Genomic DNA, 25,866 nt, shown 5'->3' on the forward strand with positions numbered 1-25,866 from the left:
ACATAATTATATATCGGACTAGATAGTTTATTCTTGTTTTCCTCACATTTTGACATTATCAAACAGGTGGCATCATACACTACTTGAAAATGATTAAGTTCCATAAAATGGCCCAACCTATATTCATATGGGATTGTTAATGTGGCTATAATGTGATTAAGTGGAGGACAGGGATGAAACACTGAAAAGAGATGGCATTGAACAAATGCCTTAAAATCACTATTGTGAGTGTAACATTGAGAATAAAAGTGTGTTAATTGTAACCTGAGGCAAGGCTTCACTTTTAATGTGATTATCAAATCAGTGCAAATCGGTTTCAAGAAGTCTGCTAGGAAGCAGTCTTGCAACTCAAAATTAATATTAGCCATGTATGTTGCAAATGGTTGGCAGCCATTCCTTCCAGTCCACTACATCCCATTAGACATTTGTTTACATGAAAAGGCAAATGAAGGGCCAACAAAAGCTAACATGCCACATGTTCTTTCTAGTTACATATAAACTCTCAGTGGGTGGGTTTTCATTCCTCCAACTGCACTTACAATGTGGCATTGCAAAAGTGTGGCAGTCACAGTCCATGCAATCTGTCGGTTTTAAAGCAGACTTTGTGGGTCTTTCCTTCATTTCAAGGATTCAGACACCACTAAATGTAAAAAAAATTAAATTGATACTTGTATAGCGCACTACTCACCTGCAAGGGTCTCAAGGCGCTTGTACGAATACCGCTGTGGAACCTGGCTTTCCCTGTGAGGCGTCCACTCCTGGGCACCCCCAAGGTGGAAGCCAGGCATCCTTAGCGTTGTGGGGGCCGTTGTGGAGATTAAGCAAGCTATTGCCCAGAGTTGCAGAGTGGGACTCAATGATTGGAATAGGCACCGAGGCGAGAATTATCAGGTTAATGGAATTTTGAGCCCAAGACCCGCTGAGGCGGGGAACTGAACCCTGGTCCCGGGCTAGACCTCTGCATCAGGGTCTGCCGCTCTAACCATTGAGCCACACTTCTCCACTGGCATCATCGAGTGCCACCAAAGCTTTCACCAAAGGGACCATTGAGCCTGCAGACTGGGTGATTAGTAGACTTTCTAGAACTAAGGGCTGTATTTAGAGTTTGGTGGACAGGCTACTCAATCAAAACTCAGTGGATAGCCCATCCTTGTATTACAAGTGCCAGAAGCTATAATGTATTTATAATAAGGCAGCCGGACATCCACCACATTTGTGAAGGAGTATCCCATCCACCAGACTTAATAAGTCCTTATTATTACAGGTGCCAGAAGCTATAATGTATTTGTAATACAGAACTCAGGGCATCAATCACATTTGTGAAAGAAATCTGGACAGTGGTATTAGGTTTAGGAAAATGGCGCCACTAGGAAGAATCGCACAGTACAGTATCAGGATATGATTAGTTCACGTGACAGTGCTGCAAGGTGAGAACCACCAACCTCCCCAAGATAGGCCTGGGCCAACAGAAACAACTAGCAGCCTCCAGCACACGTTGAGTACAAGTAAAACTTTTCAATTAAGCAGTGTACTTAATCAACACAATTAATATACAATAAACAAGATTATTTTCTCTCTCTTCTCGGTTGTTTAATAGCGTACATCTTCAACCAGCCTCAAACAGCCAACACGTGTTTCTTCGCATACAGGGAGGTTATCCCGCGACTTGTTCAAGGCTGTATGAGTATAAACACATAAAAATACATCATTGTATTCCCCTAGATTCTGTAGTACATGGACTACACCATCCAAAACCAAAGATATTTCAGGAAAGTCAAAATGCATGCACAAGGTGGAATTGCCATGCAAAGCCGATGAATATCAATAGTTAAGGAAGAAGAAGATGAATATCAATAGTTAAGGAAGAAGAGGGTACCTAAATTTGTCTATAATACAAGAAAAATGGAGAGACAAAAACCTATTGAAACTGTGATATGCAAATGCTCGTCACACCTCACCAAAACGTGATAATTCAAAGATCATGTGAGTAACTAGAAGTGGTGAAGGTAAATCCCAGCATAGGGATTGAACCTGCGTACAACAATAGATTATTAAAGCTATTTTTCATATATATATATATATATATATATATATATATATATATATAGAGAGAGAGAAAGAGTGACGTGTTGGTGAGAAAATCACAATGTCAACCATATAAACCCTGGGTACGCAAAGGCGCCATAAATACCTATATCTTCTCAGTAGAAAACCTGTAAGTCGTGACAAAAACATTTTTGCAAGTAAGCAAACAATTCATCAAACCACTGCATTCATATTCTTTATAAGTGTACATCCAAAATGTACCTACTGGAATCGTGGTGACATTTCTAACCCACAAAGGGTTTCAGTCCTGGCGGCGTCCCAAATTTCGTATTTCTATAAATGTCCAGGGATCTCGGTATGTCCCGTCTCCAAAAGCTGTAAAAATATCATGAACAGAGATAACTAAATCACTGTCGCTGTGACAAAACCATGATATATTAAATCATGTCCAACCCTACCTGAAATGCTCATGTGCCCATTCATTACTATTATTAGATGTGATAAAATCCTGTTCTATAAGGTCACATAAAGTAGTTCCCAACTAAACAAGCATTAGAAATGCAATAGGTCTCGCAGCATTAGAGTTAGTGCTTTTAGAATTGTTTATGGGTTTTTTTGTAAATCTTTAGCATGAGGTTGAGGGTGAGTGAGGGTGAGGGGTTGAGGGTGAGTGAGGGTGAGGCTGAGGGGTTGAGGGTGAGGGTGAGTGAGGGTGAGTGAGGGGTTGAGGGTGAGGGGTTGAGGGTGAGTGAGGGTGCGGGGTTGAGGGTGGGTGAGGGGTTGAGGGTGAGTGAGGGTGAGGGTGAGTGAGTGAGGGTGAGGGTGAGGGTGAGTGAGGGTGAGTGAGGGTGAGGGTGAGTGAGTGAGGGTGAGTGAGTGAGGGTGAGTGGGGGTGAGTGAGGGTGAGTGTGGGTGAGTGAGGGTGAGTGTGGGTGAGGGATTGAGGGTGAGGGATTGAGGGTGAGGGGTTGAGGGTGAGGGTGAGTGAGGGTGAGGGGTTGAGGGTGAGTGAGGGTGAGGGGTTGAGGGTGAGGGGTTGAGGGTGAGTGGGGGTGAGTGAGGGTGAGGGGTTGAGGGTGAGTGAGGGTGAAGGTGAGTGAGGGTGTGGGTGAGTGAGTGAGGGTGAGTGAGAGTGAGGGTGAGTGAGAGTGAGGGTGAGGGTGAGTGAGAGTGAGAGTGAGGGTGAGAGAGTGAGGGTGAGGGTGAGTGAGAGTGAGGGTGAGGGTGAGTGAGAGTGAGGGTGAGTGAGTGAGAGTGAGTGAGAGTGGGTGAGGGTGGGTGAGGGTGAGTGAGGGTGAGTGAGGGTGAGTGAGGGTGAGTGAGGGTGAGGGTGGGTGAGGGTGAGGGTGGGTGAGGGAGGGTGAGTGAGAGTGAGGGTGAGTGAGGGTGAGTGAGAGTGAGTGAGGGTGAGGGTGGGTGAGGGTGGGTGAGGGTGGGTGAGTGAGGGTGGGTGAGGGTGGGTGAGGGTGAGAGAGTGAGGGTGAGAGAGTGAGGGTGAGTGAGAGTGAGGGTGAGTGAGAGTGAGGGTGAGTGAGGGTGAGTGAGGGTGAGTGAGGGTGAGGGTGAGTGAGAGTGAGTGAGGGTGGGTGAGGGTGAGTGAGGGTGAGTGAGGGTGAGTGAGGGTGAGTGAGGGTGAGAGAGTGAGGGTGAGTGAGGGTGAGAGAGTGAGGGTGAGTGAGGGTGAGTGAGGGTGAGTGAGGGTGAGTGAGGGAGGGTGAGGGAGGGTGAGGGAGGGTGAGGGAGGGTGAGGGTGAGGGTGAGGGAGGGAGGGTGAGTGAGGGAGGGTGAGGGAGGGTGAGGGAGGGTGAGGGTGAGTGAGAGTGAGGGTGAGTGAGAGGGTGGGTGAGGGTGGGTGAGGGTGAGTGAGGGTGAGTGAGGGTGAGTGAGAGTGAGGGTGAGTGAGGGTGAGGGTGAGTGAGAGTGAGTGAGGGTGGGTGAGGGTGAGTGAGGGTGAGTGAGGGTGAGTGAGGGTGGGTGAGGGTGGGTGAGGGTGAGGGTGAGAGAGTGAGGGTGAGTGAGAGTGAGTGAGGGTGAGTGAGGGTGAGTGAGGGTGAGTGAGGGTGAGTGAGGGTGAGTGAGGGTGAGTGAGGGTGAGTGAGGGTGAGTGAGGGCGAGTGAGGGCGAGTGAGGGTGAGTGATGGTGTGGGTGAGGGGTTGAGGGTGAGGGGTTGAGGGTGAGTGAGGGTGAGGGTGAGTAAAGGGTGGGTTTTGACATGTGTGGTTTTAAGCTAGTAGGTGGGACATCATTTTTAAAGGAAAATTTGCTGAGAGCTAACCAAGTGGACGAAGAATTCGAGCAAGATCGTTGGCACTAGCTGGAGGGATTTGATAATTTAGTTACTACCTTGTTTCATGTCCAGTTCTGTGGTTTATCTGTAAACCTATTGCACTCTGGGAGTTGTAGTCTGGGTTTACTTAGATATTCAACCAATTGCACTGCACGCCTTGAAATGATACGTGTAGTTTTTAAGAGCCAAGACCAGGGATGGAACATGGATTCTTGCTGAAATGGAGTGAGGTTGGAACCCTAGCGGCATAAGAGGAAGTCCTCACCGGGGTATGTCGATGCTGCTGGATCTGAGCAGTCGCATTTATGAAACCAGTGCTGCATGGGGTGGAGACATGGGGGACCACAGCGTGGGGACTGAGCATGTTTGAGAATCTATGAAGTGGTCAGCAGCGGCATTTGGAGGTGGTGACTGTAGGAGAGGACTCTCACTGAAGGCCATGGAGCAGTTAAGGTGGACAAGGAGGTTATCATGGTTGGCGTGCCCGGGGTGGAGAGACGAGGCATGTGAGAGGGCTCTTCGTCCATGGACTGGCCGGGGGAGAGCAGCCGGAGGGAAGAGAGGGGAGGGGGGAGGAGAGCGAAAGGATCGGAGACACGGCGGGTAAAATAAAAAAAAAAAAAGCCGGAGGGAAGAGAGGGGAGGGGGGAGGAGAAATGCGACACGGCGGGAAGCGGAGGGGGCGGAGCGGGTCAAATAAACAAAAAACAAGCTGGAGGGAAGAGAGGGGAGGGGGGAGGAGAAGTGCGACAGGGGAAATGCGAGACGGCGGGAAGGGGAGGGGGCGGAGCGGGTCTGTGCAGGGGAAGCTGCCTCGGGCTGGGGGTGCTAGGAGAGGAGGAGGGGGGAGGAGACCTTGGAAGCAGAATCTGTTACAGCTTACTGTGTGGGGTGCGGACGGAAATTAAAGTGGGGTCAGAAAGGGAATTGTCAGTTTTCACTATTTGGGAGTGTTCTGAGAGGTAGGATTGGTACCATTTCACAATGCTTTCCTACTTGCGCATCCTGTTTTTAAGAGTGTCCAGAAGAATTTGGTGGCCGGTGATGATGTTTAACATGGCAGTTAGGTCTAATAAAAAAATGACGTCAGTGGCTTTTTTTAAAAGGTGCGGAGTGTGTCATTGGTCACCATTAGTGCTGCCAGTTTTGTACATGGTTTGGACCAAGCTTCGATTTTTAAGGGTGGGTTTTGACATGATGGCGGTGACTCATGGCTGCAGGGCTCTGGAGTGAGAATTGAAGCGGGGCAATTGTGGTGACTCCGCGATCGCTGCTGTGGTGAAGGCTCCGCGCCCGTGCTGCCAGATGATTTCTTCCTGCTCGCTGAGGAACGCCTAACACCCCCGCGCTAGATTGCTGCGCAGCCGAGGATTACCCAGGGCAAAGCTGCGGAGAGCTGTAACGGCGCATACGGGGTAGACGCTGCTGGCCTCGGTTTGGCGGTCTTAAAGAGTAGCCACTATACACCCCTGATAGCCGTGTAGATTGCTGGGCTGCGCGAAACAACGTGGAGCGTTACGGCGGCCTGTGCTCATCTGGCGAGACAAGACAGCGAGCAGGTCAGGGTCTGTGACCCGCGTGGGAGAGTGCCGGACGATCCAGCCGAGTGCACCAAAATCGTGTGAGTATAGTGGATTCAACAGCGGAGCAGATATCCTCGGCGCCGGTACCGGAGCTGAAAACCAGCGCTTACCTGGGCACCGGTAGGCAGAGTACCGAGAGGCTGCATGCCCTGAGGGCCCATTAGAGGTGATTGGCGTACTGCTGCAGCCTGGCTTCTGTCGGCATACGGAGAGAGTGAGAGTGTCTGGGGCTGCGTGCCTCTAATTGCACAAACGGTTGATACAGTGGCAAACACTGTGGCCACGTGAGAGAGGCGCGGAAACTACTGCGGTGCATATCCTCGGTCTTTGACAGAGTACTCACACGCCGGTGGACCATGCGGTGCAGCCTACGAGGAGATTGCTGGCGGACCGCCTGTGCTGCTGTTTGAATGTTTGCCACAGTCACATCGTAATCTTCTGGTGTCCTGGTCAATGTGACTGTCTGCAGGCAGGGGAGGAGAGGAGGAGGGGGGAGGAGAGTAGGGGAGGCACGGCGGGAAGGGGAGGGGGCGGAACGGGGGCGGAGAGGGGAGAGAGAGAGTAGGCAAGGGTAAACAAACACGGACGTGCACGCGCCCGTGACTTTTAAGGTCAATGCGCATGCGCATAAGCTTAATGCGCATGCGCATTGACCTTAAAAGTCACGGGCACTGCAAGGAATCGCCACGATTCCTTGCAGTGTTGCCAAAGAGTGGATAACTCGCAATACTCTCGCCTTGCTCGATGCGCATGCGCATCGACAGGCGAGACCTAAAAACCATGTGTCAAGTCAACCCCACGTTGACCGTTTTAAAATACTTCCAACAGGGATTCACTATCGCGTCTGTGGTCAAATGATAACCGTTCAGGCATCTACGCTATTAAACAACTGAGAGGAAAGAAAAAAGAATCTTGTTTATTTTATATTAATTGTGCTGATTAGGTACACTGCTTAATTGAAGTGTTTTACTTGTACTCGACGTGTGCTGGGGGGTGCTAGTTGTCACGTTTGTGAAGGAGTATCCCATCCACCATACTCTATGTAAGTCCTTATTACAGGTACCAGAAGCTATAATGTATTTGTAATATGGCAGTCGGACGTCCACCACATTTGTGAAGGAGTATCCGATCCACCAGACTCTAAATAAGTCCTTATTATTACCGGTAACAGAAGCTATAATGTATTTGTAATATGGCAGTCGGACGTCCACCACGTTTGTGAAGGAGTATCCCATCCACCAGACTCTAAATAAGTCCTTATTATTACAGTTACCAGAGCTATAATGTATTGTAAAAACATACATTGTAAAAAAAAAAAGCATGGTAAAAATGCGTGGTTAAGGCTTGCAACCTATTTCCCTGCGTTGTTCCTTCGCCAACCTTTGTAATATGGCAGTCAGATCATCCATCATCTTTGTGAAGGAGTATTCCATCCACCAAAACTAACAAAAAAGACCACATTATTACTGGTGCCAGAAGCTATTCTACATTTGTAATAAGGCAGTCGGACATCCACCAGGTCTGTGAAGGACTATCCCAACCACCAGACTTTAAATAACTGCCAAATTTCTACTTGGTTATTGATTAACCCACGAAACCTGTGGTTAAATGCAATTAACTGCCATGCTCACACAGCTCATGCTGTTTATTGACGACCTAGGAGGAGTGACATTTTGCCATATAGCCTTTCCTCATCAATGGGTCCATATTTGAGGCTTCTAAGGAGAGGTAACTGGCGCAGATCAAAATGGCAGCTTGTAATTGGACTGATAGTATAAGCCCCATGTCACTAAACCACAGCATATGAACATTATACATTCTTAATCCAAAGGAAATTTCTCCCTACACGGCTGTGGTTAGGAGAAAGTCAACCCCAATTGTTAAGCAGAATCATGTGATCGTTCCAATAACCAGCTCAGCACTGGTGACCGGACATCAGGTTGTAAACCCTTTTCCAGTGATTTGGCGAGAACTATTTGTTACGGAAGCTAATGCTTCCGTAACTCAGCACTGACATAAAAAATATGTCAAATAAACCAGCAAGCATTTATTTAAAGGTTAATTAAAATTAATGAAAGGAAGGAACACCTTCATATATAAAGATATCTTGCAGTAAAATGAATGATAAAGTCTGTTAATAATTCATTAACATGCAGAACCGTTTCACCTTAGTACATCAGATTATCAGTGCATTGAGAAGTATTTTTTTTAAAGTGATAGTTTTCAAACATGATTTGAGAAGCATTCATTCTTCCCTACACATTGATAACAATGGCAATAGTATACGAGGAGTCAAGTCAGTTGTCATGGGCACCTTTTGGGGGCTGGGGTTTCAATTATACATGATCAACATATAGTTTATTAAATCAAGCACTGGGGAAGTCTTTGTACAGCACTCATCCTGCAGTCATGTATTCCGAGGTCCTTATGTGCTAATGAAGAAAAAGGAGGGGAAGTAAAATAAAATAATTGCTCAAGATCACAGCTTGGTTAAGCAGAGAAACCGGGATTAATCCCTTGTTTTTGGTTTCACATTGTGCAATTCAGACACTAAATGTATACGCCTAGCTTCCCTTACACCTACCTTACTGCAAACCCCTACCGCCACCTTGCTGTGATCAATGCGGCCCACGGTCACATCAAAGACTACATTTGTGGCCCCTGGGAAAATGTTTGTGAGTACCCATGCTGTACAACATTAAGGATCACACATCCTGGAATCTCAGGTGTGTTCCGTCAATCATCACATCTAGAATCTGGAGAGACCCAAACACCTACTGAAATCCCTGAGTCATGATAACATGAGCTGCATAGCCAATAACTATAAAACATTAGCGCTTGACACTGAGGTTCTACAAAGACAGTCGTTGTAACACTTAGATCCCTAAAGGTGCTCAGCCAAACAGGTTCATGTTTTTCCACTTTCCCAAAATCCTATAGCTACATATCTCAGCCAGCAGATTATGACCCTCCAACCTTTGCACTCACAACGCTGAACACTGATGTTCTGCTCTGTCTGAGAGCCCAGCTGAGAGGGCCCCCTTTAATCCTTTCATTTACCCTCGCGCAAGGGCCCTTCAACTGATAACTTTCTAACACTTCACTTGCCTTTATTGGAGTGTGGCTGGGCAGCCCTGGGTAGCCTCTCCCGCACCCAAACACATCCTAGCTGCACCTTTTTTGCTGGTCAGGGCCGGCTGAGGCTGCTCCTTTCACCCCTAACAATTTTCAAGGGGCCTGGCACTACCTAACCTACCTCATATTGAACTCTTATATCTCCGCGGCCCTATACCTTTAAACCCACATCCCAACTGTGATCTCTGTGCAAGTGGACTGTAAATGTGCCACACTCCTAGGGAGGTAACCGAGTAGTTTTATTCCTATGGTGTTCTACGTAGTTTACTGCACTGTTGACCTGAACCCGGCTTATCCACATGTGGTGTGAATAAATTCAGTTTGTTCAAAACATGTTTTCTCTTAATGTCTTGTTCTCTTGGTGTCTAACAGGCTCTTGGTGTCTAACAGGCGTGTACCACTTCAAGTGTTGTCTTCCCTTTTAGGTGTCTATTTAATCATTTAGCCACAGCTAGTTCATCTCTTTGTTGGAACATTATCTTTTGTAGTGAAGCACACACATTTTGTCAGCATACATACTCTGTAGCAACAGCGACAGAGTATACCACCAACATGGAAGTTGACCGCCCAATTTAAACAGAGAACATATTATAATGCTCCCATCCCCATTGGAAAAGACTCCTATGGCAAGGGGAGAATAATTAATTTACAAAATCACAATCCCATTTTGGCATTTTCTTTTTGTAAAGAATGTTTTTTACTGCTACAGGGCTGCTTTCTGCCGAAGCAGCACCGCAGCACACAGCAATATGCATTGCTAGGAACTGCTGTGACCGCGGTTCCTAGGAATGTTTAGGTCTCGCCTGAGCCAGCGCATGCGCTACTCTGGCGAGACATTTAGTTAGTGGGCTTTTAAAAGTCTTACCATGTGTGGCATACTACGTGCGGTTATGAGCACAAGCAGAGACGCCATCTGGCTTTCCTCTCGCTCTACCGCGCGCACCTCGCTGTGCCTCTCTGTCTTGCTCGCCCCTCCCCCATCACAGAGAGAGTCTTGTGAAATCGGCCACACGCCTTTATTTTTTTATATGTTTTTGCAGTACCATGGCGGCTCTGCAGCTTGCCAAACTCTTTGCTGCTCCCTTAAGTGAAGCCGGCTTTATGGATGTCGCGATGCAACTTTTTAATATGCTCCGTTCCTTCAAGTAACTTCCCCCCGCTTGTTATTCCTGTGGCCTTTAGACTTCAGCCGCTTTCACAGCAGCTGCACTGAGCTGATCGGGTCATCACCGTGACCCTACCTTTTCATCGTCCCTTGCCTTCCGACTCGGAGTTTGTTTGCAGTCAACATAGCTGCTGCACTAACAATTAGACCGCATAAGATTATTCTACGCATCTCGCACGGGGACGTGCGTTCTCAGGATTTATCTTGTTGCAGTGAGTCTTGCCACATTCAGTCTGCCGCCCGTAGTATGCTCTTGCTTATCTACATTTATCAATCACAGACCTATCAATCCATTTACTTTGCAGCCTCGAGTACGCTTTAAGCAGTTCTAGTTATTATACATGTTATCACACACCGTGGGAGCATCTTTCATTTTTAGGTCTCTCATTTACGTTCTCTGCACATTTCTCAGGCTTTTGTTATCTTGTTTTCTGTATATCGCGCGCTTACTCTGCTAGCATTCGTGACCCGATTTCACCCTTAGACTATATGTCACTCTTATTGATTATCCCCCTCTCTGGCATTGATTATCCCCCTCTCTGGCATTAGCTCCACCCGCTAACGCCTTGACGCTGCTCCCCAGCGCGAGTTCGCTCCCGCAGTGACTGCTGCCACTGCTCCTTTGCCGCATCTCATGTCTTCTTCTGTTGTGCTGTACTGATGCTATCCTAACTGCATCCTTTTTAGGTCGAGACCTGCGTAGGCTGCGCTTGCGCAGTCGTAGGGAGAGATCTTATGTTTCATATGGTGGGGGCTTGAACCCGCCTCTCTTCTCCATTGGCTGGCCTCGTAAATGCTTGCCAGCTATTGAAGGAGAGGGGCGTCACTCCATTCAAACCCCGTCTTTTTCGGATTCGGGGGCGTGTTTTTTGCAGTTTTTAACTCTGTGACCTAATCGTCACTCAACTGCAAAAACCACGCCCCCTGAATGCGAAAATGGCGGCGTTTTTCTGACGCCATTTCTGCCCGACCGCCGCCGGAAGAAGTCGAGAAGCTGCCGAGTCCTCCGCCCCAGCCGGTGAGCGCTTGCTTTTCTGCCCCCCCTGTTCCTCGTTCTGCTCGCTTTTCGGACCCCCACCCCCCTGTCCCTCATCCCGCTCGCTTTTCTGACCCCCCCCACCCCCTGTCCCTCGTCCGCTCACTTTTCTGACCCCCCACCCCCTGTCCCTCGCCCCGCTCACTTTTCTGACCCCACACCCCCCTGTTCCTCGTCCCGCTTGCTTTTCTGACCCCCCACCCCCCTGCTCCTCGTCCCGCTCGCTTTTCTGACCCCGACCCCCCTGTTCCCCGTCCCGCTCACTTTTCTGACCCCCCCACCCTCCCTGTCCCTCGTCCCGCTCGCTTTTCTAACCCCCCACCACCCCCGTTCCTTGTCCTGCTCTCTTTTCTGACCCCACCCCCCTGTTCCTCGTCCCACTGGCTTTTCTGACCCCCCACCCGCTGTTTCCTCGCCGTGCTCGCTTTTCTGACCCCCGTTCCTCGTTGTGTGTGTGTGTGTGTGTGGGGCTCTATGTGTGTGTATGGGGCTCTGTGTGTGTGTGTTGGGCTCTGTGTGGGTGTGGGGGGGCTCTGTGTGTGTGGGGGGGGCTCTGTGTGTGTGGTGGGGAATCTGTGTGTGTGTGGGGCTGTGTGTGTGGGGCTCTGTGTGTGTGATTGGGGGGCTCTGTGTGTGTGTGGGGCTGTGTGTGTGGGGCTGTGTGTGTGGGGCTCTCTGTGGGGCTCTGTGTGTGTGTGTGTGTGGGTCTCTGTGTGTGTGGGGGGGTCTCTGTGTGTGTGTGGGGCTCTCTGTGTGTGTGTGGGGCTCTGTGTGTGTGCGTTGGGCTCTCTGTGTGTGTGGGGGGCTCTCTGTGTGTGTGGGGCTCTCTGTGTGTGTGGGGCTCTCTGTGGGTGTGTGTGTGGGGGGGTTCTGTGTGTGTGGGGGGGCTCTCTGTGGGTGTGTGGGTGGGTGCAAATGCAATAGGTCTTGCATTTGTGAGAGATTAAGCTATTGACATTGTAAATGACAATGCCATTGATTTATCTGTTTTCAAAACTAACACATAAATAAAACAATTGTCATTTACAATGCCAATAGCTCTAACTTTGGCAAAGGCGAGACCGTTGCATTGTAAATGCTTGTTCCACCTGTTATTACTGTAATTTCGCCTGCCTGTTTTTACTGTATTTTTCGCCTGCCCTTCCCCCCCTTTTGCCTTCTTGATCCCTGTTTCTCCTGCCACCCTCTCCCGAGGCCACGCCCCCTCGCCGCCCCGCTCCCACCTCCCAGCTGCCCCTCCCTCCCTCTCCGCCTCAAAAGGTGCTTGCTGCCAGGCGATTGGGGTGACTTCTGACCTCGCAGTCCAGGCCGCCTCCCTGAACGCCGCTCAGCTCCACCCGCTGACGCCTCGACGCTGCTCCCCAGCGCGAGTTCGCTCCCGCAGTGACTGCTGCCACTGTTCCTTTGCCGCATCTCAGGTCATCTTCTGTTGTGCTGTACTGCTGCTATCCTAACTGTGCATCCTTTTTCCACCTGTTATCACTGTAATTTCACCTGCCTGTTTTTACTGTATTTTTCGCTTGCCCTTCTGTCGCCCACCTCCCCTTCTTGCATTCTGGATCCCTGTTTCTCCCGCCACCCCCTCCTGAGGCCACGCCCCCTCGCCTGCCACTCCCGCCTCCCAGCTGCCCCTCCCTCCCCCTTAAATGGCGACCGCTGCCCGGACGCGCAGCGGGCGCGCCGAACGTGCCTGGACCTCGCCCATCGCCAGAACCCCTGGACCCTGCACACTCCACAACGCCAGACTCCAATACGGCGCCAACACCCTCCACGCCCTCAACACCGGCCGAGACCACCGCTGCTTCCAGGCCGCCCCGAAACACACCCACCGACCCTTCTCTTGCCACACCTGCAACTTCACCTGCGACAGAAGCACCAAGCCTCCAAGGACCGGACCCAACCACCTTCGTTGCATCCTCCTCAACACTCGCTCCGCACGCAAACATGCCGTCGAGCTCTGGGACCTGCTCGACACCTCCGCCCTGGACGTTGCCTTCCTGACCGAGACCTGGTGGAACGACTCCTCAGCTCCGGACATCACCATAGCCATCCCAGACGGCTACAAGATCTCCCGCAGAGACCGCACCAACAGAATCGGAGGAGGAGTAGCCATCGTCCACAAGTCCACCCTCCAGGTCCACACCCTCACAGACGACTCCCTCAACTCTGCCGAACACCTCCACTTCTGGATCCACACCAACCCCAACACCACCCTCAGAGGAACACTCGTCTACAGACCCCCCGGGCCCTGTTCAGCAACTCCATCGCCGACCTCGCCAGCACCCACGCACTCGCCTCCTCGGGGATCTGAACTTCCACCTCGAGAACAACAACGCCAACTCCACTGCCCTGATCGACAACCTCTCCAACCTCGGACTCCGACAACTCGTCCTCAAACCCATACACTCCGCCTGCCTTGCGCTCGACCCCGTCTTCTCCACAAGCACCCACGTCGCCTTCAACAACACCACTGAACTCCACTGGACTGACCACCGCTGCATCCACTTCACCTTCATGAAACCAACAACGCACCACTGCACCCAACAGCTGGCCCACCGCTGCTGGAGCAAAGTTACCGAGGACCAGCTGACCTCCACCCTCGCCCAGAACCAACCCACCGACCCAGACTCCGCCGCTCGTATCTTCAGACAGTGGATAGACGACTGCACCAACACTCTCTCCCCGCTCAAGAGACCCTCCATCAACCACCCCAGCAAGAAAGCCGCCTGGTTCACCGAAGAACTCCAGACCTCCAAACGGTCATGCCGGAAGCTGGAAAAGAAATGGCTTCACGACCGCACACCAGACAGCCGCGCAGACCAGAAGGACGCCACCCGCAGATAACACCACCTCATCAGAACAACCAAGAGATTGTCCTTCAAATCCCGACTGGAGAACAACGCACATGACAGCAAAGAACTCTTCAACATAGTGAAGGAACTCTCCAACCCCAGGGCCAACACCAACGACATCCCGTCCTCCCAGGAACTGTGCGACTCACTGGCCACCTTTTTCCATCGTAAGATCGCAGACATTCACGACAGCCTCAACTCCTCATCCTCCCAGACCGCAACATACCACCCCCGAACACCACCTGCACCAACAGGCTGACCGCCTGGAACCTCGTCAACGACGAAGAGACACGCAAAATCATGAACTCTATCCACTCAGGATCTCCATCAGACCCCTGCCCACACCACATCTTCAACAAAGCTGATGCAACCATTGCACCCCAACTGCGAAGAATCATCAACATCTCCTTCGACTCTGCGACATTCCCCAAAAGCTGGAAGCACGCTGAAATCAACGCACTCCTCAAAAAAGCAAAAGCGGACCCCAAAGACCTCAAGAACTTCCGGCCCATCTCCCTGCTCCCCTTCCCGGCGAAGGTCATCGAGAAAATCGCCAACATACAGCTGACCCAGCACCTTCAGGACAACAGCATCCTAGACCCATCCCAGTTTGGATTCAGACGCAACCATAGCACCGAGACTGCCCTCAGCGCCGCCACAGACGACATCAGGAGCCAGCTGGACAACGGCGAAACGTCAGCCGTCATCCTCCTGGACCTATCAGCCGCCTTCAACATGGTCTGCTACCGCGCACTCAGAACACGCCTCCAAGAAGCCGGAATCCAGAACAAAGCCCTCGACTGGACCTCGTCCTTCCTCTCTGGCAGATCCCAGAGAATCCGGCTCCCGCCCTACCGCTCCGAAGCCACCGACATCATCTGCAGGTTACCCCAAGGCTCATCCCTCAGTCCGACCTTGTTCAATGCCTACATGTCCCCCCTCGCACAAGTGGCCCGCCAGCACAACCTGAACATCATCTCCTACGCGGACGACACCCAGCTCATCCTCTCCCTCACCAAGGACCCACACACCGCCAAAACCAACCTCCACGAGGGAATGAAGGCCGTCGACGAATGGATGAGGAGCAGCCGTCTGAAACGGAACTCAGACAAGATGGAGGTCCTCATCCTAGGTCCCACCCCCTCAGCCTGGGACGACTCCTGGTGGCCGACCGCATTGGGAACAGCTCCGACACCCACGGACCACGCGCGCAACCTGGGATTCATCCTCGACTCCTCCCTCTCCATGTCGAAACAGGTCAATGCCATCTCCTCCACCTGCTACAACACCCTCCGCATGCTCCGCAGGATCTACAAGTGGATCCCGACCAAAACAAGAACAGTTACCCAGGCTCTCGTCAGCAGCAGGCTGGACTAAGGCAACGCACTTTACGCAGGAATCCCAGCCAAACACCTGCAACGACTACAACGCATCCAGAACGCCTCAGCGTCACTGATCCTCAATGTCCCCCGCCACAGCCATATCTCCCACCTGAGACCTGCACTGGCTCCCGTCAACAAGAGGATCACCTTCAAACTCCTCACCCACGCACACAAAGCACTCCACAACACCAGACCAGCCTACCTGAACAACAGACTCAACTTCTACACCCCCACCCGCCAGCTACCCTCCGCCAGCCTCGCCCTCGCCGCCGTCCCGCGCATCCAACAAACTAACTCCGGCGGCAGATCCTTCTCCTACCTCGCCGCCAAGACCTGGAACACCCTCCCCACCCATCTACGGCAGACCCAAGACCTGCTCACGTTCAGAAGGCTCCTCAAGACCTGGCTCTTCGAGCAGTAGCAGCTACCCCCCCCCGCGCCTTGAGACCCTCACGGGTAAGTAGAGCGCTTTACAAATCCCTGATTGAGGTTCTGGTTAATCATGCTCGGTTTAAGCTTTCTGTAGCTTTAATTTTCATGGTTGTCTTCTGAGCCATCCTGTTTTCCAAGATGGTTTAAATTTGCTTGGGATTGCAAACCTTTTTTTAATTGTTTTAAAAAATGTAGTAACCACTTGTTTGTGGTCAGTGATATCAACGAGCAGTATCGTTAAGGAACATTTATTAGTGTGTACTCCAATCCTCACTACATAACACCACAAGCAGCCCGCGCGCACCACTCGCGTGGTCATCTGACTGATTGCCCGCTATGAGGCACTTTAATTTCCAGTGTTGCACAGAGAGCCCAAACCCAGAAGGTGTAGCATGCTGTCCCCATCTGCCGCTGCCTTTGTTGTTTTCGTAACATTAGGGGAGGGAGGGCTAATATCCCTCTATCCCATGTGATTCCAGGTAATTTACAGTTTTAGCTCCGGTTGCGGTTCACAAATGCAAGGTGTGCAAATAACAGCAGGTAACATCAGATTGAGAGGGTGCTAAACTCTGTTTTCCCATGAACAAAGGACAGTAAAGCTGAACTATTATTGCTCAGTATTGGGCCTTGCTTATTATGCAGGTAAAAATAGATACATTCCTTGATTTAACACACTATTCGCAATACATCCCTATTGCAAGAATAACTGCAAGTGACTTATGCCTGAGATTGTCTTGTGATACGGGGAGAGATAACCGTTTAAAAACGAACTGACTCGTTTTAGAATCTCTGCAAAAACACATGGGTAACAGTCCAGCCTGATGTTTAGTGCAATGCAAGCCTGGTTCTTCATTCTTTTCTGATTGGTAAAAAAAAACAAGCACTGGCATAGCCAATAGGTCTAGCCTTTGGGACCTTTTAAGTGATTAACCATGCAACAGTTATGTTGTTGCACCAAGGATATTGTGCTGCATAACTAAATACTTATAAGGTCCCCAAAGCCAGACCTATTGGCAATGCCAATGCTTGTTTTTATAAATGACCGCTTTATAAATTAGGTGGGCAGCCTCTCCACCATGGTTAACAGTGAATTACTGGGATGTTTTTCACCAAGGGATTATTCCGAGCGGTATCAAATAGACGAGTGCGAAGCCCGAGGTGAAAAACATCCCCGTAATTCACTTATTACCCATCTATAATGTTATGTTATGTAGGACCCCCCAAAATCATCTGCCCCTGCTTGCAACTGTTATACAGTGGCAGAGGAGCAATGGGGGAGCCATATATAACATGGTCTATGTTATGTACCTTTGTCCCAAAGGATACACAAATCTTACCTGCCATCCTTGACCAACCACCACCACCTTCCAAACCCCTCCAGAACAAGTGCAAAAGTTGAGGACCAGTGCGGTGGTGCAATTTCTTACAAGATGCTACCAGAGTCCATGTTCAAAGAACCTGGGTGGATTGTGCAGCTGGTAAAGCAATCAGTATATTAAGGTACATTTTCCTGGCTGCTGATGTGCAGTTATAGAACCATAGTGCAGTAAAAGATGGCTTTAAAATGTGCTGCTACTGAGCCTGAGGTTTAGAATTAATGTACTAGGCTGCTTTGCGGAGATCCCGAGAAGCAGATGCAAGGTTCGCTTACTGCACTGTAAGCAGGCCGTATTTAGGGCAGTGTGACAGGTGCAACCACATCTGGAGCTTACAAGGGGGTGGGGGGGGGGGGGTCGCTGTGTTTAGAAATAACATTTATTTAAAAACACCTGCTGAAGAGTTCCTTCTGTTCCGCAGTTTTCAGGCAACAATTAAAATGTTAAAATAACTCAGGTGATTAATGTTCCTGCTGAAGAGAGATCGTTTATCAATGATTTTATGTGGATAGCTCAGTGGGTTACCGCTTTTGTCACAGAGATAATTTTGTTACTTCTGAGTTCACAAGTGACAACCCAAATATAGCACAGTGACCTATGAACTGTCATTAAAGAGCTGCATGCAAACTGCATGGTATAGGTAATAAAGTTATGTTTATTTCCCCAAGCTTTTAGTAACCTAATGTTGCTAAAAAGAGTAGAAGTACAGTCTTCTGTGTTACATTTTACATCCTGAGTTTGTGCTTCTCCAGATCAGCTCCTCTACACTGCCTGCCATTATGGATGAGATGTGACTCCTACACCTTGTAATACTCATTGTCTTAGGTCACATTTCCTATAGACTGATTTACAAATGTATGATTCATTGTCTCTGGATAATGTGTGAGTGATGTAAAGTGCTCTGACAGAACATGGAGCATCCTCTATCTGTGGCCCAATACTGATGACACCACTAGTGTCCTACCAACATTTCCAAAAGTCAGCCCACTCCTCTCCAGCTGTGGCATTCTCTGCTCACTGAAGATTTTGTTGCTGCAACCAAGGCACTCCACTCTACGACATGCCTCTCCACTCTACTTCCCTTCCACTCATGGCATCAGAATGAAAAAAGATTCCTCATCTAGGGTGTGCACAAATCTCTTCTGTCTGCCTACAACTAGGAAGGCCTAAAGCCTGCAGATTTGTGTTATCTAAGGCAGTTGTTCTGAAGTGTAGCTTGCCTAGAAAGACTGGGGCACAGGGGGGAGCATCATGTCACACAAGTCTCTTTAGGTCACTCCCTCCTCAAAGGGATCTGGGTGCCTCCCTGGACTCCCAAGGGTAGATCTTAATAGAGATTGCTGCATATTAAGGATATTCCAGAAATTGATACTACAAAGGTGTGAATAAAATGTGCTTTGAAAGCATGAATGTATTTTTTTAAGTTTTTATTTTAGACTAGCTTACCCGTCGCGCATTGCTGCGATCTTAGAAGAAAGGAAATTCAAGTAAACTTGTTATGATAACATTCAATTTACATTGTGTCATTTTTATTGAAACTTATTCATTTTAATATGGAAAACATTTCAAAGTGTCGTTTAAGTTCTATTTATTTATTCGAGTGCTGGTGGATACACGATATTTTTTGTTTTTGCGTCTGGTGCGTACGCGAATAAATCAGAAGGTTTTCCGACGCGTGAGCTGGCCACATACAGTTGTCCATGCGAGAAGCACGGATTCTCCAAATCTAGTCCACACACTTGCAGCGATTGTCCTTGTGCTTTGTTGATGGTCATTTCAAAAGCGAGTCGCACCAGAAACTGTAAACGTTTGAATTCAAATGGCATATCTGTTGGGATCATTGGAATACGTGGCAACAGTACATCTTCCCCCTTGAATTTCCCATTCAAAATTGTAGCTTCGATTACATTGTTCATCATCTTTTTCACCGAAAGTCTTGTACCGTTGCAAAGTCGTGGTTGCAAATTCAGTATTCGAAACATTATGAGGGCCATGGGGGGCCGATCTTTAAAAAAAATGTTATGCCAGAAACCTTCGCGGGAGTGTACTCAACAACTTTCCAAAGTTTCATGGTGATCAGATGAATGGTATAGTAATGCATAAAGGACAAACAGACAGACAGACATAAATTCGTTTTTATATATATAGATGACCCCTAAAAGAACTTTCAAGTGACATTCAGAATGATATTTTCAGCAAAGTGACATCTATTTTCTATGTTTTAAAATGCTTAATTGAAAGAAATAAAAGTATACATGCAATATTACAACCTGAATAATCACCAGTGTGTGTCTATCCAAAATTCATATGCTTATCTTCATAATCAATAAATAGAATCCAACATAATATATTGGAAACAAAAGAGTTTAATGAGGCAATTTAGCATTTTTGAAGGGGAAAAGATAGAGAAAACAAAAAAGGGATAAAGAAGAAAGAATAACCATAAATTGTGTGAAATACAAATTAACAATTGATTAGTTGAAGCCTATAAGCAAACAACCTTCAGGAGATATATATAACAATTAAGGTGGTTTAAACGAGAAATTTGAAGTAGAAGGAGTGATTGATTGTCTTGATAGGAAGGATGTAAATTGTGACCAAAGCAAATTTCTCTTAATAAGGAGCAGAGTAGAATGTATATTAGCTCTGTCTAATCTATGAGTTTCATCAGAACAGCCCTAGGTATATCCAAACCAGGCTCAAAATACACTTCATTCGGCCAAACTAAATCTGTTGTGCATCTCCAAAGTGAGGAAAACTAGATCTGGCAATATATCTTTTCCTTTTCTAACTCCCAGATTTTGGAATGCTCAACCATCCCACTTTCGATATATTCCGAGTGATGGTCTCTTTGTGGCCCAACTGAAGACGTTTCTATTTCTTGAAGTGTGATTTCTGTTCTTTCTTCCATCACCATCATAGTGTCAGGTTGCTTTTAATGAAGCAGCAGCTACACTTTATACGTTTTGCTTCATTCATGACTATGACATAACATATTCCACTATCTGATAGTGGTTATATTTGCAGAGTACTTCCAGGTAGAAGTAATCTGTAAAGCAATGGCAAGGAGTAAGTCAACAAGTTTGCCAACCGTAACATTATGCCAAAAGGGTGAAGTACCACCTAATAATATATGAGTTTTGTCAACACTATATTAGTAGAACAAATATCATTAACTTTTCCCCAAACTTGTATTTAAAATAAAATAACGTTTGGGCATTTAAAAAATGTATATGCATAACATTACTACTCTCCCAGCATCAGAGGGTCAGCATTTCCTATCTGATGATAATTTAAATGTAAGTAGCAAAGTGAAGTAAAAAATAATCGGTTATAAAAAACTAATAGAGTTTGCACGGTGCTAGCTGAACGGAATGACTCTTAGACAAAATATTGGTCCAGGTTTGTTGCTGTTGGACCTGTCAGCAGCATTTGATACTGTGGATCATAACATCTTGGTGTACAGGTTAGAGCATTTTGGGGTAACATGGTCTGCACTGAGCTGGCTGAGCTCCTTCCTGAAAGGACAGGATCAGGTGGTATGGATGAAGCCATATGCCTCAGGAGGAAAAATTTGGGGGGTCGCAAGGCTCGTCCCTTAGTCTCACTCTGTTCAACATTTACATGTTCCCTTTGGCATATTTGGTGGAATCCTATAACATCAAATATATCATCTCATATGCAGATGCCATTCAACTCCTGCTCACCTATGATGGGGATACTACGAGGGTTGCATTTGCTAGTTGCATGGTGGCCCTGCCTGACTGGCTGAAGACTAATAGATTGCAGTGCAATCTGAAAAGTCGGAGGTCTTATTGTTTGGGTAGAATCCCCTTCCAGGATGGGTTGAGTCCTGGCCTGACACATGAGCCAATGGCGGTGGCAAGGAATCTGGGTGTGGTGTTTGCTGTCCAGCTTTCAATTGGGGCACAGGTGTCAGCAGTAGTGAAAACTTGCTTTTGGATTCTGCGAATGTTGAAGAAGTTTCTTCACCTGCTTCCCCACGAGGCCCAAATTACAGTAGTCAGGTCTCTGATTTTAGCTAGGCTGGATTATGCCAATTTCTTGTACTTTGGTCTACTAGAATATCTGATCCAGCAGCTACGGGTTGTGCAGAATATGGCAGTTTGTTTACTTTTTTAAGATTCCAAAATGTACTGCAGTGTCATAATTTCAGGCAAGACTCATTCGCTGCCAGTCCGACGATGTATAAAGCGGTGACGCTAACACACCAAGGCCTCCACAACAGTGTGCCTATGCACTTGAACAAACACATGGTGGCATACATCCCAGGGATGCTTTTGCAGTCAAGTTGTGCAAGTCTTATGGTGGTTCTCCATTTTAAGAAACAACAGAGCGGAGGATCCTCCTTTACTGTTATAGTGGCAGGTTTGTGGGACAAACTACATGAATACTTGAGATTTACCTCTGAGGAAGCTAGATCCAAAAAGGTACTGAAAACATTTTTGATTTGGAGTCTAGTAATAATTGAAGCTGGGCAGTGTACTCTCAGTGCAGTGCCTTTCCGGAGGCCTAAAAGCACAGGGAAACTCTTCGCAGTAGCTGTACGCTATAGAAAATATTTTCAATCTTTCATTCAGGTTTGAATGGAGAAGGTCTGGTGGATGTCATTTTCCGATTGTATTTTTAGTTCTATCTTTAGAAACTCTATCCAAGCTCTTATAAATGTAAGAAACTCTCACTTCATAGAATAGTTAAAATTAAGAATTGTGTCTGCGTGAGTTTGTTGCATGGCCAGTGAGGAAGAAGAGAGGTGTAGGATTAAATGCTTTAATTGTTCATATTTTAAAGCATAGGAGGAGGGCAAATTGAATTTATGTTGTAATTCATGAAATGTAAGGAGGTGATTATTTGAAAAAAGCTGGGCTACATTTAAAATTCCTTCGAAAATTCCGTCTTTCTACACAAGAGCCGTCTTATTTATTTTTGTATATTATGTCATATAGGAGGAAAATGTAAATTATCTAGGAGCAGGTGAATGCAAAGAAATATGAGTTTGGCTAAGGATAAGGAATGTGTAATTCGAGAAGAAAAAGATTTGGTAGGTTGTTAGAAGTAAACTACACCTCAAAAGTAAAACAAAGTAAAAATAGAGTTTTCAAGTTTTTGTCAGATAGTGAGCGTGAGGTCAAGTCTACTCGATAAAGAAGTCCCGATCTGAAGAGCAAAAGCTGAATGACATTTGAAAAAATTAAGTAAACTAACTCCACCAGAATCTATGGGTTATTGGAGCTTATACAATGATACATGCATTATCCTTTTGTTCCATAAAAATGCGATCAACAGATTGTTTATAGATATTAAAAAACTTTTGGGAGATGGATCGGAAGCATGGATCATCAGCATCATTTTAATGGTATCATGATAAGAAAAGAAGTGACCATCTTTAAGATAGCGTAATTAAATTTTTTAAACTTCTGTAAGATTGATAGAAATTGTGTATTTTATGGAGTTGGTGTATAGGATACCAAGACATTTAATATGTTTGGAATTCCATTTAAAACCAGATTCATTAAACATCTGTTTGAGACAGTACTTATTAAGGGACAAGCCTTCTGATTTATCAGTGTTGAGTCGATACCCAAAATAGTAGAGTACTCAAGCAGTGAATTTGACCTCAATCTCTTTAATTTTATATCCCAAAAACTGACTGGAGCAATGGATTTTATTTTTGGGTGTCCAAAAGAATGTGTACTTAATGAGGATTGTAAAAACTTTGGGAGGTTGAGGAGTGCGCTTTTTATAGAAGAACATGGTTTTCTCTTAACAGGTGAAAGGATAAATCTGCCAAGCACTTTGAGGAATAAGATTCTGAATTTGATACATGAAGGTCATTTTGGGGTCATCAAATCAAAATTGAGGCCTAAAGCTTCAGATTGGTGGCCTAGACTTGTCATAGCCTGGGGTACAGAGGTTTATTGGTAACTGTATTAAATTTGCCAATGTTGACAAAAGTCAAAAGGTATTGCAGCCACCACTTTGCCCAAGAGTATGTCCTGATGGTCTACGGTAGTTTGTGACCATAGACATTTTAGGATCAAATTTACATTTCTATGGTACACCAAAGTATGTGGTGGTGCTAATGGACCTGCTTTGAACATAGCAGGAGGTGGAAATTTTGACTAAAGTTGATTCAAAAGCTGGCATTGCTTTTTTGGAGGTTTTCCTTAGACAAGGGATACTGAAAGTGTTGTTGAACAATAATGGTCTACAATGTTTGTCTGATGGCATGAAGGATTTTATGACTTCTGTAGAAATGTGGTTCCTTATATGGTATACTGTTGGACCCGGCCCTTTTGGCAGGTTCACCCCGAGACTTTTTGCTTTTTCCTAGCCTGTTTCTGTGACCTGGTGTTGGTGATTTTAGGCCTCTGTGCACTTTTTCACTGTGGTACAGTGTAAAGTGCTTGAGCTCTCTGTGTATGTGTGGTGAGTGACCTGCCCTCCCATAGGAATGAATGGAGAATATGTATGCCCATGGTAGTTCCTGATGTGTGGGGAGTGCAGGGTCGAGTTTGGTATGTGCAAACTCGTGAGATTGAATGCTGCGTAATGATATATGCGGCATGATTATGTCTAGTCTAGAAGTGCCACTTTTAGAGGTTGGCATATTTGTGTAATTTGTGTCTGGCGTGTGATTGGCTGGTGAGCCTGGCCCAGGAGTGCCTGGGCCTGCTTGTGGATTGACTGTCTGGTTTGAGGATGGCAGGGGCTGGGGAGCCCCAGGAGGTTGTCTGAGTCAGCCCGTGGATGAAAGGCTGCATCTGCTGCCAGGGAAGTCGGAGGAGATGGCACCTGGGAGTGACTAGGGCTGTGCCTGCCTGACCACAATGCTGGCTCCACCTCCCGCTGGGCGACTGTCACCTCTGTCCCTTTCACTGAAGAGAGTTCCCTAAAACCAGTTCTAGCTGGTTCTCACACTGCCTGCGCAAAGAATTCAAAGACTTTTCTCTGTATAAGAAGGGGCTGTGTCCCCTTCCAATTTGTTCTTGTTTTCTGACTTGAATCTGCCTGGGGCGTGCTGCTGCTTGGGCCCAGGGGAATCCCTGGGCCCTGCCCAGCCCCTGGACTCCTGAAGGACTTTGCTGGACTTGTGGACCCTTACTTGTCCCTAGCGCTGGGAGTTCTTTGCTCTCACCCCTAGCGCCTGGTGGCGCTCTCCCTCCTGCTCTCACCCCACCCCCTCCTGCACTCACTCACCCTCTCCTGCTCAACCCAGCCCCCAGACTCGCTCCTCTCCCTTGGGCTGAGTGGTCGCTCCCCAGTGTCCTCCTGTGTCACTCGGTATCGTTGCTGCATTGCTTTATTGCTAAATCTGCCAATTATTGCTGCCTGCTGTGTGCCTGGTTGACGCTCTGTTAATTTTGCACTTTAGAATTTAAAATCGCCGCTTTTCCTGTATTTGCGCGTTTCCGCTGTGCTCCCCCCTCCGCCTCCATTTTGTCTGTGTTGTTGTTGTGGTCATCTGTAGCCCGCCCGCCTCCCAGCTGAGACGCCCTCGCCCCTCCCCCTCCACTATCCATATATGACAGTTCTTCCCGCGTGCAGCATTCACGCGCAGCGACCGCGCCCAATCCGCGCCGAAGGTGCGCCAAAGGTAAGCCCGTCTACGCCCGTCCGCGCCTGGACCGCGCCCAGCGCCAGGCCCCCTGCCCCTCGCGCTGCGCTGCCCTCCCGCATCACCTATGATGCCGCCACCCTCCTAGCCCTTAACCCCGGTCGCGCCCCCAACTGCGCCCAAGCCGCTCCTGGACACACCCATGGACCTTTCTCATGCTACTCCTGCAAATTCATCGGCACCGACAACATCTCAGCTACGACCACACCACAGACTCCCGACCCCAATCACCTACAATGCATCTTGCTCAACACCCGATCGGTCCACAGGCACGCCATTGACCTATGGAATCTACTAGACACCATCTCTCCAGACGTCGCCTTCCTAACAGAAACATGGATGAACGCTTCCTCCGCCCCAGACATCACCATTGCCATCCCTGAAAATTATAAGATCACACGCAAGGACCGTATCGGCCACACAGGAGGAGGAATCGCTATCGTCCATAAAAAATCAATCCGCATCTCAACCAGCTCTGACGCCAACCTCGCCAACTCCGAACACCCTCACTTCCAGATCCACATCGACCCCAAGACCACACTCAGAGGCACCCTCCTCTACAGACCACCAGGACCCCGCGCAAAATTCAGTGAAGACATCACGGACTTCATCACTCCACACGCGCTCCCCTCCAAAGACTACATCCTTCTGGGAGACCTCAACTTTCACCTTGAAAAGATCAACGACCGCAACACCACCACCCTCTTGGACAACCTCGCCAACCTCGGACTTAAACAACTGGTCACTTCCCCCACCCACATCGCAGGTCACACACTCGACCCCATCTTCACCTCCAGCAATCATGTCTCCTTCAGCCATACTACGGATCTCCTCTGGACTGACCACAGCTGCGTTCACTTCACCTACAACAAGCCAAAACCCATCAACCACCTCCAACCAACTCTGCAAAGAAACTGGAACAAAATCACCAT

At 48.0% G+C, this 25,866-nt stretch overlaps 1 long non-coding RNA gene across 1 annotated transcript; it reads right to left on the reverse strand.

The window, feature by feature from the left end:
* Positions 1–996: 996 nt before the first annotated feature.
* On the reverse strand, positions 997–2,406 carry LOC147663589 (uncharacterized). Its single transcript, XR_015305282.1, has 3 exons — positions 2,312–2,406; positions 2,192–2,213; positions 997–1,676 (listed from the first exon to the last, which is right to left on the reverse strand). It is a non-coding gene; the product is annotated as an uncharacterized LOC147663589 (long non-coding RNA).
* Positions 2,407–25,866: the final 23,460 nt, after the last annotated feature.

Source organism: Lissotriton vulgaris, unplaced genomic scaffold, assembly GCF_964263255.1.
Source record: "Lissotriton vulgaris unplaced genomic scaffold, aLisVul1.2 SCAFFOLD_1742, whole genome shotgun sequence".
In the NCBI taxonomy this organism is placed as follows: domain Eukaryota; kingdom Metazoa; phylum Chordata; class Amphibia; order Caudata; family Salamandridae; genus Lissotriton; species Lissotriton vulgaris.